This window comes from Ursus americanus, chromosome 26, assembly GCF_024610735.1.
Source record: "Ursus americanus isolate L20-20 chromosome 26, mUrsAme1.1.p, whole genome shotgun sequence".
In the NCBI taxonomy this organism is placed as follows: domain Eukaryota; kingdom Metazoa; phylum Chordata; class Mammalia; order Carnivora; family Ursidae; genus Ursus; species Ursus americanus.
The window spans coordinates 38,274,376-38,286,892 of NC_142152.1; positions in this window are offsets into that span (position 1 = coordinate 38,274,376).

The following is a 12,517-nucleotide window of genomic DNA, read 5'->3' on the forward strand; positions in this document are numbered from 1 at the left end:
CCAAGCCCTTTCCTGGACTTCCTCGAGGGCAGGAACCGGGAGTATTTTGCTCTGCCCAGGATCCCCAGCGCATTTCCTGTGCAGAGCAGCTGTGCAACAAATCAACGAGATATTTACTGCGTAATGGAGAGCACGATCCTTGATCTGTCTACCCCTCGGTGTTGTGGGGGGCGGGCGCCATAAAGGCCACATCATGACACAGTGTCAGCACGGGCTGTTCGCTCCTTCCAGCTTTCGTCGCCTCTTGGTTCTTTAAGGGGACCCACTGACGTTCTTTGCAGAGACGATCTTGGAATGGCCAATAAAAAGGGAAGAAACCAATGTTCTAAGACCCATTTGGTTGAGTTATTCATTTACCGTTTATTAATTTATTAACAATTTCATGCCCTCTCCCAACACGTACAAAGGCAAACTTTGTTTTTCCCGGTTCCCCGGGGAGCCTTCATTTCGGGGGTGGCCTGAGGAGAGACCCATGAGCTAGGCGGTGTAGCCCATTAAAGCACAGCTGTTCGTCAGTTAGGACTCAGAAACGAGTCCCGCTGTTTTACGGTGGTGTGATGTGCCTCGTGTTGTCAGCAGGCACTGCGAGGCGGGACTGCGGCTCCCATTTCTCTCTTCCAGCTCCTGCAGACGCTGGCCCAGAGGGCACCGGGTTCCCATGGCTCTGCCCCTCTGCTGGCCTCAGCTGGGCCTCGTCCAGCCCCAACCACAGCCAGAGGGCACCGAAGCCCCCCAGGAAGTCCAAAAACTGATCCGCACCCTGAGGGTGGTGGGAAGCCAAGGTCACTGCTGGTCTCCTATAGATGCAACTTGAAGAGTAGAATGTCCTTGGTTTGACCCAAATGAGGCTTCCACTGGGATTCCTTATGTTCCGAGCAGCCTCCCCTCGTGCTCCCGCAAAGAGGAAATCGGCTGTGGATTCGGAAAGTCTAAGCTTTAAATACCATTTACGCCCATTCCCGTTTCCTACCGCAAATTAAAGGGAACATCAGAGAGGGCACTGATGATCATCAAACAAACAGTTCTCAATCTCTTAGTGCGAGTCCAGCTTATTTTTACTTTTATGATATTTAGAATAATATTTTCCAAGGTCATGTGTGAGTTGGCCCCACCTCCCTGTCAACATCATCAGCTCATGCCAAGATACCCCAGGGCCTTTGCACTATCTTCTTTGCCTCCTTTGGTCCTCCCTTAAAAGACACCTCTTCTGTGAGACCTGCCCAGTTCGTGCTGTCTCAAGGCATTTTCCCTCTCTAATCACATTGTCCTGCTTATGTGCACAATTTGTGATTCTTTGGTTTGTCCCCTCTCTACATCCTGTCACCCTCTGCTTTCGTGTACGCTCTGTAAAAGCTTGGCACAAAGTAGGAGCTCAATAAATCCTTCTTGACCAGGTGACCGGAATATGTGGTTGGAGAAAGAGCATCCCAGTCTGGGGACTGCCTGGAAGGCAGGGATCGGGGGAGGCTCAGCTTTGTCCCTCTACCACGTGGAAGCCTCTCTGTTCACTTTCCATAGTCACTGTTGAGTAGGAGGAGGGTGTGGGCCCATCTAAGCCAACACCAAAGAATTGAGAATGAAAGAATCATTGGCTGGAAGAGAGACTGTCCGGCTTCCCCAGTGTTGTGGACTGAATTGTGTCCCCCCCCAAATTTGTATGCTGGGGTGCTAACCCCTAGGATCTCAAGAACGGGACTGGTTTGGAGACAGGGCCCTTAGAGGGTGATTCAGGTTAGGCGGGTCACACGGGACAGGCCCTAGTCTCTCTGACCGGTGTCCCTGTAGAGGAGGACGAGGTGGCCATCTGTAAACCAAGGAAGGAGGCTTCCGGAGAAACCAGTCCTGGCTTCCCCTTGATCTCTGAGGTCCAGGCTCTAGAACTGCGAGAAGAAATTTCTGCTGTGTGAGCCCCCCAGTCTACGGCGCTTCGTTATGGCAGCCCTGGACAGCCCCTTTCCAGCAGCAACCCAGCTCGGGTTCTAGAAGCCTGACCTCGTTCAAGGCACCGCGAGAAGTGCGTTATAGCAAAGATCTCGTGGCATGTCCCGGCAATTGGAAAGGCGGGTCCTTATCACCCCCAGCTGTAAGATGTAGGAATTGAGGCAGAGAGGGGGTCAAGTGGCCTGCCCCCGGGCGCGCAGCCTGGTCAACGCCATGCCAGAGCAGCGCGGCGGGTAAGGGGAGAGGCTCCGAGAAAGACCTCTGGGTCTGCAGCTTGGCTCCGTCCTTTGCTAGCCGTGGGGTCTCGGCACGACTGCTCAGCCACAGTTGCAGGGTCTCTGTCTTTCAGTGGCGTGAGTAACAGTGGTGCCCGGTGCTTCGAGGCGCTGAGTGGCTTCCAGGAGGGAATGCCCTCCGAGGGCTTTCTTAGCACAGCAAGCAGCACAGGATGAGCTCTTAACTCGCGGGCACTGTTCATAGCTCTCGCACCAGGTGGCCCAGGCTCGACACCTGCCCCTCCTCTTCTGGCCCTGGCCCTGGGGCTGGCGGCTCTGGGCTGGATGAGCCGCGGGCACTGCAGCCTGGTGCATGGCTTGCTGAAGGGCAGATGGCCTCCCCTGGCGGTGTGAACCCCTGTCTGAGCCCTTGGGACCACAGCTGAGCCTTTCAAGGACCTTCTCCTCTCCCTCTGTCGCCGTAGAACAAATAAGAGGCTTGCTAGGGAAGCCAGTCGCTTCCTTAATTAAGCAGCACAAATATCAAAAAGGTGTGAAAGCAAGACACCGTGTGCGTAATCTAGCTCAGGAGATCAGGAACAGATCTTAGGTTGCAATGTGAATCCTTTTTTTTTTTTTTTTGGCTGTGATGAAATTTTTGAGCTCCCTGAGAATTGGCGAGATGTTAAAGCAGCAAATAATGGTGATTCCTAACCACACCGGCAGACACATGAGGGTCCACTCACCCCCTTGTCCTGGCCTCCAGTGCATGCGTCCCCTCCTGACTGTGCAGCTCGAGGAGAATCTCCTTAAGGTCTCGGTGTCTCAGTTTCCACGTCTGTATAATGGGATTTCGACTAGAACCTATCTCCTGGGTGGTGGGGCAGCCCGAGAGATGTAATACACAGAAAGTACTCTGCACAGTGTCGGCTCAAGAACCGAGAGCTATGGTCTGATAGTTCTTACCATTATCGTTACGTTAATTCTCCATTACACCTTCCCACTACCCCTGCCCCCTCAACTTGGACCATCCCAGCTCCCTGATTTCTCCCCATCTGCACCTGGTTCTATGGCCTCCATTCTTGCACTGATCCTTGCTCCTTGTGCAATGCAGTGCTCTCATCTCTGCCTGGCAGAGATGAGCAGACGGAATTGGTAGTCTGGGGGACTAGTTAGTGGTCATCCCCCAACCTCCAGCTATCGGGACGTCCTCTGTGGAGCCTCTCCCGAGTGTTTGCGGCTCCTGCACTTTGTTTCCTATGGCTCTCCTAAAGCCTTGCAAGGGGAGTCCTCGTCCCCGTTTTATGCATGGGGAAACTGAGGGCCACAGACATTGATTTGTCCAAGGCCACCGACCTTCAAGGTCACAGGCTTCAAACCTAGGGCTCTGTGGCCTCCAGGTTGCCCTGATTTACCCCATGTCCCTCCCCCCACCGGTCACATTGTATTCAAATTCTTTGTGCAACGGCCGTTGACCCAACCACGTACTGAATCCTTGGCGGTGGGCAGAAGTCTACCTACCCCTGTATCCCTGGCATCTAGCATGACACCTGGCACAGACAGATGCTTGATACATCCGTGGTGAGTGAGTGAAGGGAAGAATAAATTGTGCGCACATTAAACAAAGGGGTTAGATGTGAAGGAAGCGCGAAGCTCTCCCATGGCTCCCCAAACTCTAAGTCGCATCATTCATGGAAATTTCTTCCTGTCAAAATCATGTTAGGAAAATACGGCGGCAAGTAATATTGTGCTATTGTGTTGATGTAATTTGCAATTGCCATAGCTTCTTACTGAGACATGAACTTAAACATCACAGCGGTTGGTCAAATATGTGTATCCAGAGAATTCTAGGTGGGTCTCAGAGTGGACCACCCCGAGTAGCATGTTGGCCCCGGGGGAAGCTATTGAAACAGAAAAGGTGGGAGGGCAGAGCAGACATGTGCCTGGTCGTCCTCGGCTGCCTGCTGGTCCCAAAACTTTCATCAAGTCACTGGGCCTCGGTTTCTGCATCCATGAAATGGGGACGATGCAAAATGGGGGTGTGTGTGGTCAGAGCGGTGGCTGCATCATGGAGAACCCAATGTGAGTCAGTCTTCTCTTCCTCCCTTTGCAATTTATGAGTTAGAGTTCAGTTTCCTCACTCAGACAGTTCAGGCCCTGTTAAGCCATCTTTCAACCCCATGCTTCGCCTGTCACCACCTGTGGCAACATCCACAAGCATATATTGAACACCTGCCTCGTGGCATCTGCCATGCCTGGTGCCCCAGACAGCCGTGGTGAAGGCTACAGGGTTGGTACAGATGACAGGAGCTCTTGGAGCTCACGGGACAGTGCCATCCCTTCTAGCTGGGGTTTGACTTGGCTGTGAATGGTTGGGGACTCCAATGGTCAGAGAAGGAACTGGACAGTAATAGGGATGGGGAAACAGACGGCATGTAGAGAGGGTCACAAGGAGAAGATGCAGGGCACACGTGGGGGTCATAAGTAGACAGTGCACTAGACCGGGGGCTATGCACGAGAAGAGGAAGTGGAGGGGCGCCCTGCCGAGTAGCCTGTGGCCAAGAAAGTGTCATGAAGTCCTTCCTTCCTCCCTGTCGCCTGCCCTTCCTTCCTCTGTCTTCTCTAATTCTCTCTCTTCCCCCTACCAATTTCAGAAAGATAGAGTTGAAGCAAAGGCTGAACCTGGAGGATAGAAAAGAAAGATCTCAGTGGGGTTCTATGTGGGTGTGGAAAATAGAAGAGATCAAATCAGAAAAGGATTAAAATATCAGTACAGTTTCTAAATCCTGAAACGACATGCAAGTCTGTAAAGGACAAAAGACAGAATATTCTATCCTCCTAAACATCTCTCATCTCCGGCTTCATTTCTGTTTCTGCCTTGGGATGGCTGTGACACAAGTGTAAATCCCAGCACTCGGCCGGCGAGCATCTGATTTCTCCCAGCCTTGGCCCAAAGGGAACAAAAATGCTCTATAGTCTATCATCTATCTATCTATCTATCTATCTATCTATCTATCTATCTATCAATTGTCTTTTCATCCTCCCATCTGTCCATCTGTCCGTCCAACCATCCATCCATCCATCCTTCCATCCATCCATCATCTGTCCCTCCATCCAACCATCTATCCATCCATCCATTCATCCATCATCTGTCCATCTGTCCATCCATCCAACCATCTATTCATCCATCCATCATCTGTCCATCTGTCTGTCCATACATCCATCCATCCAACCATCCATCCACCAAGTATTAGTATGGTAATAGAAAAGGAGCACACAAGAGAGGCAGGGACAAGTAGTTACTGGTGTAGTGTTATTGAGGTCGTATAGACTTGGGAATGAATTCTGTCTTCTAGTTACTGTTTTCTTGGGCAAGTCACCTCATCATTCAGAGGCGGCTTTGTTGTCTGTAAACCAGGGCTGATAGAACACGCCTTGCAAAGTTGTTACATGTCATCCCCAAGTCCCCTTCCCCGAGTGCTTCCCCTGGTGATGTGGATGGGAACTTCTTCTCACTCAGCCACGCAAGGCAGAGCTGCATAACAGAAGGGTTGTTGGCATAGCTTTACGGTAGAGAACAGGGCAGGACTGCGCTGGCCCTGCTCCTTGGGAGTCAGAGATGAGATCCTATGGAGAAGCTTCTCATTTTTCCTGAAGCCCTGGGTTTCTGGGGGGCCTCATTCCACCAGAAGCCACACTAGTGTTTGGGGCGTAGTGCGTGCCTGGGCGGCAGGCACAGCCACGGGGTGGGGCGGCCAGGGAGCCCTCCAGGAGGGGTTTGTGCGGGGACTATTCTCTACAGTGGTGGGGCGCTCAGAGACAGGGCCCCAGGCACATGATCTCCCAGCAGCCTCAGGGGTCCTTCATTTTGTTTTTCCAGATAAGGACTCTTAGTGGGCTGAGAAGGGCAAATAACACGCTTGAGGTCACACCACCGTACGGTCCATATGGGTGGACACACAGGGTGGCAGGAGGGTCAGAACTAGGAGGCCAGCCCAGCAGCTCAGCTGACCCATCCCCACCTCTACTTCGATTGCAGAGGGGAAACCTCTACCTTCAACCCCCACCCACGGAATGGGTTCAACCTGAACAAGAAAATGGCCAACAAGTGCTGGAGAGTCACTCCGTGGGTCTGGCCGGGGTGTGGTCGGCAACACAGAGCTGCACATCTGTGTGTCCCCAGGGATGGTCCTGGGACAGGGCAAGTGAGGCGAAGCCTCCTCAGGGCTCCCGCAGGGTGAGGGACAGTGAGCAGATGGAAAAGGCGTCCTCTGGGAGGCCAAAGGTCTTCATTTTAAAGAACCAGGCTTCATTCTGAGATAATTTATGCCTGACTTAGAATTTGGTCTGCAAAGTCCTTTATTTTATGAAAGCAGAGAGATCATAGGTGGTACTAGGGTTTTGTTTTAAAGTTTTGGCCGAGGGGCGCCTGGGTGGCACAGCAGTTGAGCGTCTGCCTTCGGCTCAGGGCGTGATCCCGGAGTCCTGGGATCGAGCCCCACATCAGGCTCCTCTGCTGTGAGCCTGCTTCTTCCTCTCCCACTCCCCCTGCTTGTGTTCCCTCTCTCGCTGGCTGTCTCTATCTCTGTCAAATAAATAAATAAAATCTTAAAAAAAAAATAAAGTTTTGGCCGAAGGCTGGCAACTCTGTTGATTCTTCTGTCTCTCTATCTAATGTGTGTGTCTGTCAATCATCTATCTGTCTGTCTATCTATTATCCATCTATCTGTTTATCTATCTATCTATCTATCTATCTATCTATCATCTATCATCTATCTCTTTACCTATCTGTCTTTAATTTTAAAAGGTATTGCTCTGGGACACCCAGAGATCTGGGCTCCACTGCTCTGTACTCACCCCAAGGATGTTCTGTGAATTAGAAGCTCTTAGTGTCTTCCAGGGGGTGCTAACTGGCCACACCTGAGGCAGCCCAGGAGGCCTTGCTGTCCTGCTCTGCTCCTTTCCAGTGATGTGACAATGTGTAAGTGGCCGCCCGTCTCAGAACTTCTGTGCTCGTCTGCCAACTGGAGTCCCTGAGGCCGACGCGGAAGGGCCACTGTGAGGCTGGGGGTCAGAGCGTCAGCGGGCCAGGTGGGGCCTGGATTCACAGGATATGGGTGCTGGAGGGGTGCGACCCAGCCGATGGGGAGGACCTTCGGACTCCCAATGGGAGATGCTCAGGAGCCTGGGGGACAGAGTCCCCAGGAGATCAGGAATTTAAACACCAGAGACAAGGTGAATGTGAGATTTCTTGGAACAACAGACAGACGAGGGGCTTTCTTAGAGCAGAACTGATGGGGAGGTCATGCCTCTCTGAGGGTCTCAGTAACAGGCGGTCTGAATTCAGAAGGTCCCTCTCTGGGTATGGAGCTCCTTCTCAGAGTTGATTTCCTCTGATCCACACGACAGGCCCTCAAGGTGGGTACCATTACCTCCACCACACCGGAGAACCCAGGGACTTGGACAGATGAGACGTCTCGCTGAAGGCCAGCTGGCCAGTCGGCGGTGACGTGACCCCAGACTTTAGGTCTGGTCTACCAGCTCTCTGACAGTGGACAGTTCCTTACAAACACTTGGAACTCCACAGCTGCCCTTCCCATTTTCTCTCCCTGACATCAACTCGCTTTAGAAAGATCAGTCCCATAACTCTACGGAGACACTGACTTCTGTCTGGGGGCTCAGCCCTGTCTGCGGCCACCGTGAAATGTACAGCGGTCCTGTGTGTTGCAGGGGGCACCTTCTGAAAAATCATTTTAGAAGGTGCCTTGGGGAAAAATGGGACATGTTGACTCCCACAGTGTTTGAAAGGCCGGCATCTGGGGGAAATTCATTATTTATATTCTGCTGAGAGACTCTGTGGTTATGTTTTTCTCCAGTGAAAACATTTGATTTTGCCCAACAAATCAGAAAGAAGAAACTTAACTTTGAAAAAAAAAAAAAAAGAAATAACACTTAGCCTCTGAAGTCGGACATTGAAGAATTTTCCCGGCTAGATCTTTTGGAGCTGGGGACGGACCACCCTCCCAGCCATCCTGTGTAGACTTACAGCTAAATGAATAGTGCCCTGTGTTAGTTTTGTTGTTCGGTGTACAGGATTTTTTTTTTTTTTAAGGATATAAATTCCAACCATGTTTTGTGTGAAGGGTCTCAGTGCATACTGACATTGTGAGTGTCAGCCCCAGATCACTTTAATCAGAGAGTGGATATGCATGATAAAACGGATAAGGGACTTTAATCAAAAAATCCGCTGGCCTGGAAACGTGACGCACTCCGCCAAACACACTTCATCCCACTTTTCTTGTGCCCCTGCCAAGATTCTATTTCATGAATATGCATTGGGCATGATATTACATTAAAATGTGACATTGGTGTATGGTGTGGAGGATTTAGAATCCCCCCCATAGATATGTATGTATCTGTATACACACACACACACACACACACACACGTGTGTGCATAGATTCATACGTGTGTATGTGTGTGTATATATATACACACATATAGAGTCTTCTGCAAAGTTTTTGTCAATTGGACATTAATGTCCCAATGTGATTTGTTCCCCCCCAAGCTTATTTGGGAACTGAGTATTGGATTTATAACCTGGATCATCCCTGCACCAAACTCATAGCGACAGTAGGCAGGGTTTTATTTATACTCTACCCAGGGACGCTCTATCCGGTTTCCAGCAAGGGTTACATCTTTCCATATAAAGGGCCCCTTTGTGAGAGAGGGCACAGGCAGGCGATTTTGTGGTTCGTTTCTATTTCAAGGCATTCATTCCGGCGTGGGGAGTGGGGGAGCTCTGCGCTTCTCCCCGCTGCAGCGGGGGGCAGGAGCCCCGGGTGAAAATGCGTGCACATGGCCGCCTTCCCCGGGAGCAGCTCTAGGGCTCACTGTCTGTCCGTGTTGGAGTTCCACGCGCTCTAGTGGCTCGGCCCCCATCAGCACCCAACTCTCCTCTCTGCCTGCTGGGTTTTTTCCTCCATCTAGACGGAGGTTGCAAATTTGGAGAATTTATCGGAAATAATATGATGCCACGCAAAGCAAATGCCTTGCCCAGGAAAGGTGCTCTGTGCCGATGAGAAATGAATGTATTGTCAGATCTTGTTTGATATCTTGTGGAGTCTCTCCCGTGGAAAAATTCCGGGTGGCGCTTAGCAAGCACAGATTCACCTGAAGAAATCAGGGGCTGAATGGCTCCATAATGTTATTTGCATAGAAATGGGCTGGTGTTCTGCCTCCCCACAGGGCTGGGTGTTCCTTGGCCTCTGGCTGGGTGGGGGGTGTCATTGGTGGCAAGTAGCTAGTGCTGGGACTTAGCATACATTTTGGCTGTACAGACAATTGGCTACATGCTGGGATGTTTCTGGGCCTTAGGGTCCCTAGAGTCATGAAACTGCTGTCCTTGCCGCTGGAAATCTCTTTGACCAGGAACGGAGATCGTGCAGTGGGTTGACTGCTGTTCCCAAATTCGTGTTTATCTGAGACCTTAGAATGTGACCTTATTTGGAAGTAGGGCCTTTGCGGATGTAATTAGTTAAGGAGCTGGAAATGAGATGATTCTGGATTTGGGGGAGCCTTCGGTCCAATGTCTGATGCATTCATAACAGCAGGAGAGGACAGAGAGAGAGAGAGAGAGAGAGGGCAGAGATGGGAGAGATGGGACGGCTGAGGCCCCCAGCAGCCAGAGGAGGCCAGGAAGCATTCTCCTCTAAAGCCTTCAGAGGGAGGGTAGCCCAGCTGATACCTTAATTTTTGGACTTCTGACCTCCAGAGCTGTGTGGGAATGAATTTCCACCGTTTTAAGGCACCTAGTTTGTGGATCTAGTTAGGGCGGCCCCAGGGAACTAATGCAGGTCACATAGTAAAGGGTTACTGAAGACCCCCCCCCCCCCCCGCAAAGAAAAGCCTACCTGTGGATCCCCCCTCCCCACTCCACAGCAGCGTGGTTGCAACTGGGTTGGTCTCATCTGCAAGCTGGAAGTTCAGTCCTGCTTTAGTGCTGGCAGGGTAAGCTCACAGGAGGAGGAAGGTCAAGGCCGCTCAGTGTGGAAACCCAGCGGGGACCTGTGTGCCCAGAGAGGAGGGGGTGGCTTCCAGTTCCCCTTCCATCACGAAGCTGTGAGGTGGTGCGCCTGGCTCAAAGCCTCGAGGCTGCGGACTTAGAGCCCTACCCAGCGTATGCGACTTAGTCCGGGTGAGCTTCCAGAGCACCGGAGAGGTGTGCGTGCCGAACGCAAGGGCTTTGCAGGTGCAAAGGCTGGCCATGTAATCACAGCCCCCCATGCAGTCAGCGTTGCCCTGCTCAGAAGGCTCTCGCACTGACTGTTCAGTACCTTCCTTTTTCTTTCCAGATCAGGAACGTAGAAGGACAAAGATTGTACCTGATGAAAAATTGAAGGAATGGTGGCGTCATCCTCAGTCCGAAGGTGTGGGGTCCTGAGAGTCAAGGAAGCAGAAGGGCCTATAAGGATGACCACAGAGGGGTCCACTTTGACGGCACAGGGTGGGGCGTTTCTAGCAGGCCCCTTCATCTCTCTGAACCTCACTTTGAACATTTGAAAAATGTGGGTTAAAATCGTAACTAGCACACAGGGCTGACGGGGAAACCAAATTGAATGAGATAATTCATATGAACAGTCTATAAACTATGAAGCTATACATAAAATTAATATTATTATCTTTTGGAGGTAATTTCTCCTCTCTCTCTCCCTCCCTCCCTACTTCCCTCCTTTCTTCCTCCCTCCTTCTTCCCTCCCTCCCTCCTTCCTTCCTTCCTCCCTCCCTCCTTCCTTCCTTCCTTCCTTCCTTCCTTCCTTCCTTCCTTCCTTCCTTCTTTCTTTTTTTTCAGGACACCCAGCTCTGCTGAAGTGGGGTCCCAGTAGTGTGCTCCCTTTCTGGACAAAGGCATGCCTAGCATCTGGCTGTAGAAAAGCAACACTTGAGGCCAGGAGTCTTGGGAAAACTTCTTTGACAATTAATGGACATATATTGATTTCAGGGCACTTTGCCCACTGCCAACATGTCCAAATTGCTTCTCTATAAAAACTAAACTCAGCGATCTTGGACCTTCTTTGGTCACTGATGGCTTCTGGTGACAACAGAATGACTGACAGACCAGTGGAGCCTGCGTCCATGGACCCCCAAGAGCAACGCCTGTGGGTCACCTTCAAATGCTGGAAGTCTCAAATTGCAGTTAGGGACCTTGCTGGGATGAGAAGCAGGCTTCTTTGTGGTTGGGACTGAAGCCTGTAGGGATTCTCTCCTATTTCCAAATCTTCTCTTTCTGATGAGCTTCCACGCCATCCTGAAATCAAGCAAGAGAAGCAGTGTGGTGTTTCAAAAGCTGGACTGCCGCTCCCGAGGGCTGTGATAGCTTGATGGAAGAGGGATGGTGTCTGGACCATCAGCACGGATGAGAGCCAACTTGGAGTGACAGCTGGGTGCATGTCCCCAGCCCCGGGGCCTGTGTTCTAGGCTGTGCTGCTCACAGGGCGTGAGACCTTGCCACGCCACACCCTGCCCGGGGTCTCAGTCTTCCCATCCACAAGATGGGCCTAACCTCACATCATGGGAAATTTGTGAGGATCAGAAGGGACTCTTTATAAGCAAAATGCACCTTGAACAACTAGGGAGCCGTGGCAAATGCTGTTTTGTGTCCAAATAACTCAGTTGCCTCTCCATTCCCTATAAAAATGGTCGTGTTTTCAGGGGAGTTCCTATGATCTTAAGTAACTCATTTTCTTGGAAAAATTCAACGTGTTGCAATTTTAGCTCAAAAGGCACACCTGATTATGGGATGTGGGTGGTGATAGCTGGCAAACGGAGATGTCACTGTGTGCACCTGTGGTTCCTGGCAGGCAAAAATGACCCTTGTATTCAGGGTGTGACTATCTGGTTCTTAACTATGAATCATCCTGACCATCATTCAGACGGGAAGGTGCCCAAGCTAGATGGGGGCGGTTCTTCTCATTTACAGTCATCATCACGACTCAGATCCAAATCTCCAAACTCCGTAACCCAGGGGTCGAGGCAGGGAGGAGAACATTCCGCGTGCATGTCTGACATGCTCGGTGATAATGAATCCTTTCGCATTTGCTTATGTCACGTTGATGACTCACGTTGGGTTATATCATGTCATGTTTCATTATTCTAGAATTCATAAGACACAGTAGAATCCTGGCAGGAATTTGGGAATTAGGGGGAAAAAAAAAACCCACAACCCCACACCTCCAGTATATTTTTCTTATCTGTTTCCCACTGCGGTTTCAGTGAGAAAGCTCCCCCTGCGACTTTGTGTTATTAATTAGGATGGTTGGTTATCTGCGAGAAGCAGATATTTCTAAGATACAGGCACACAG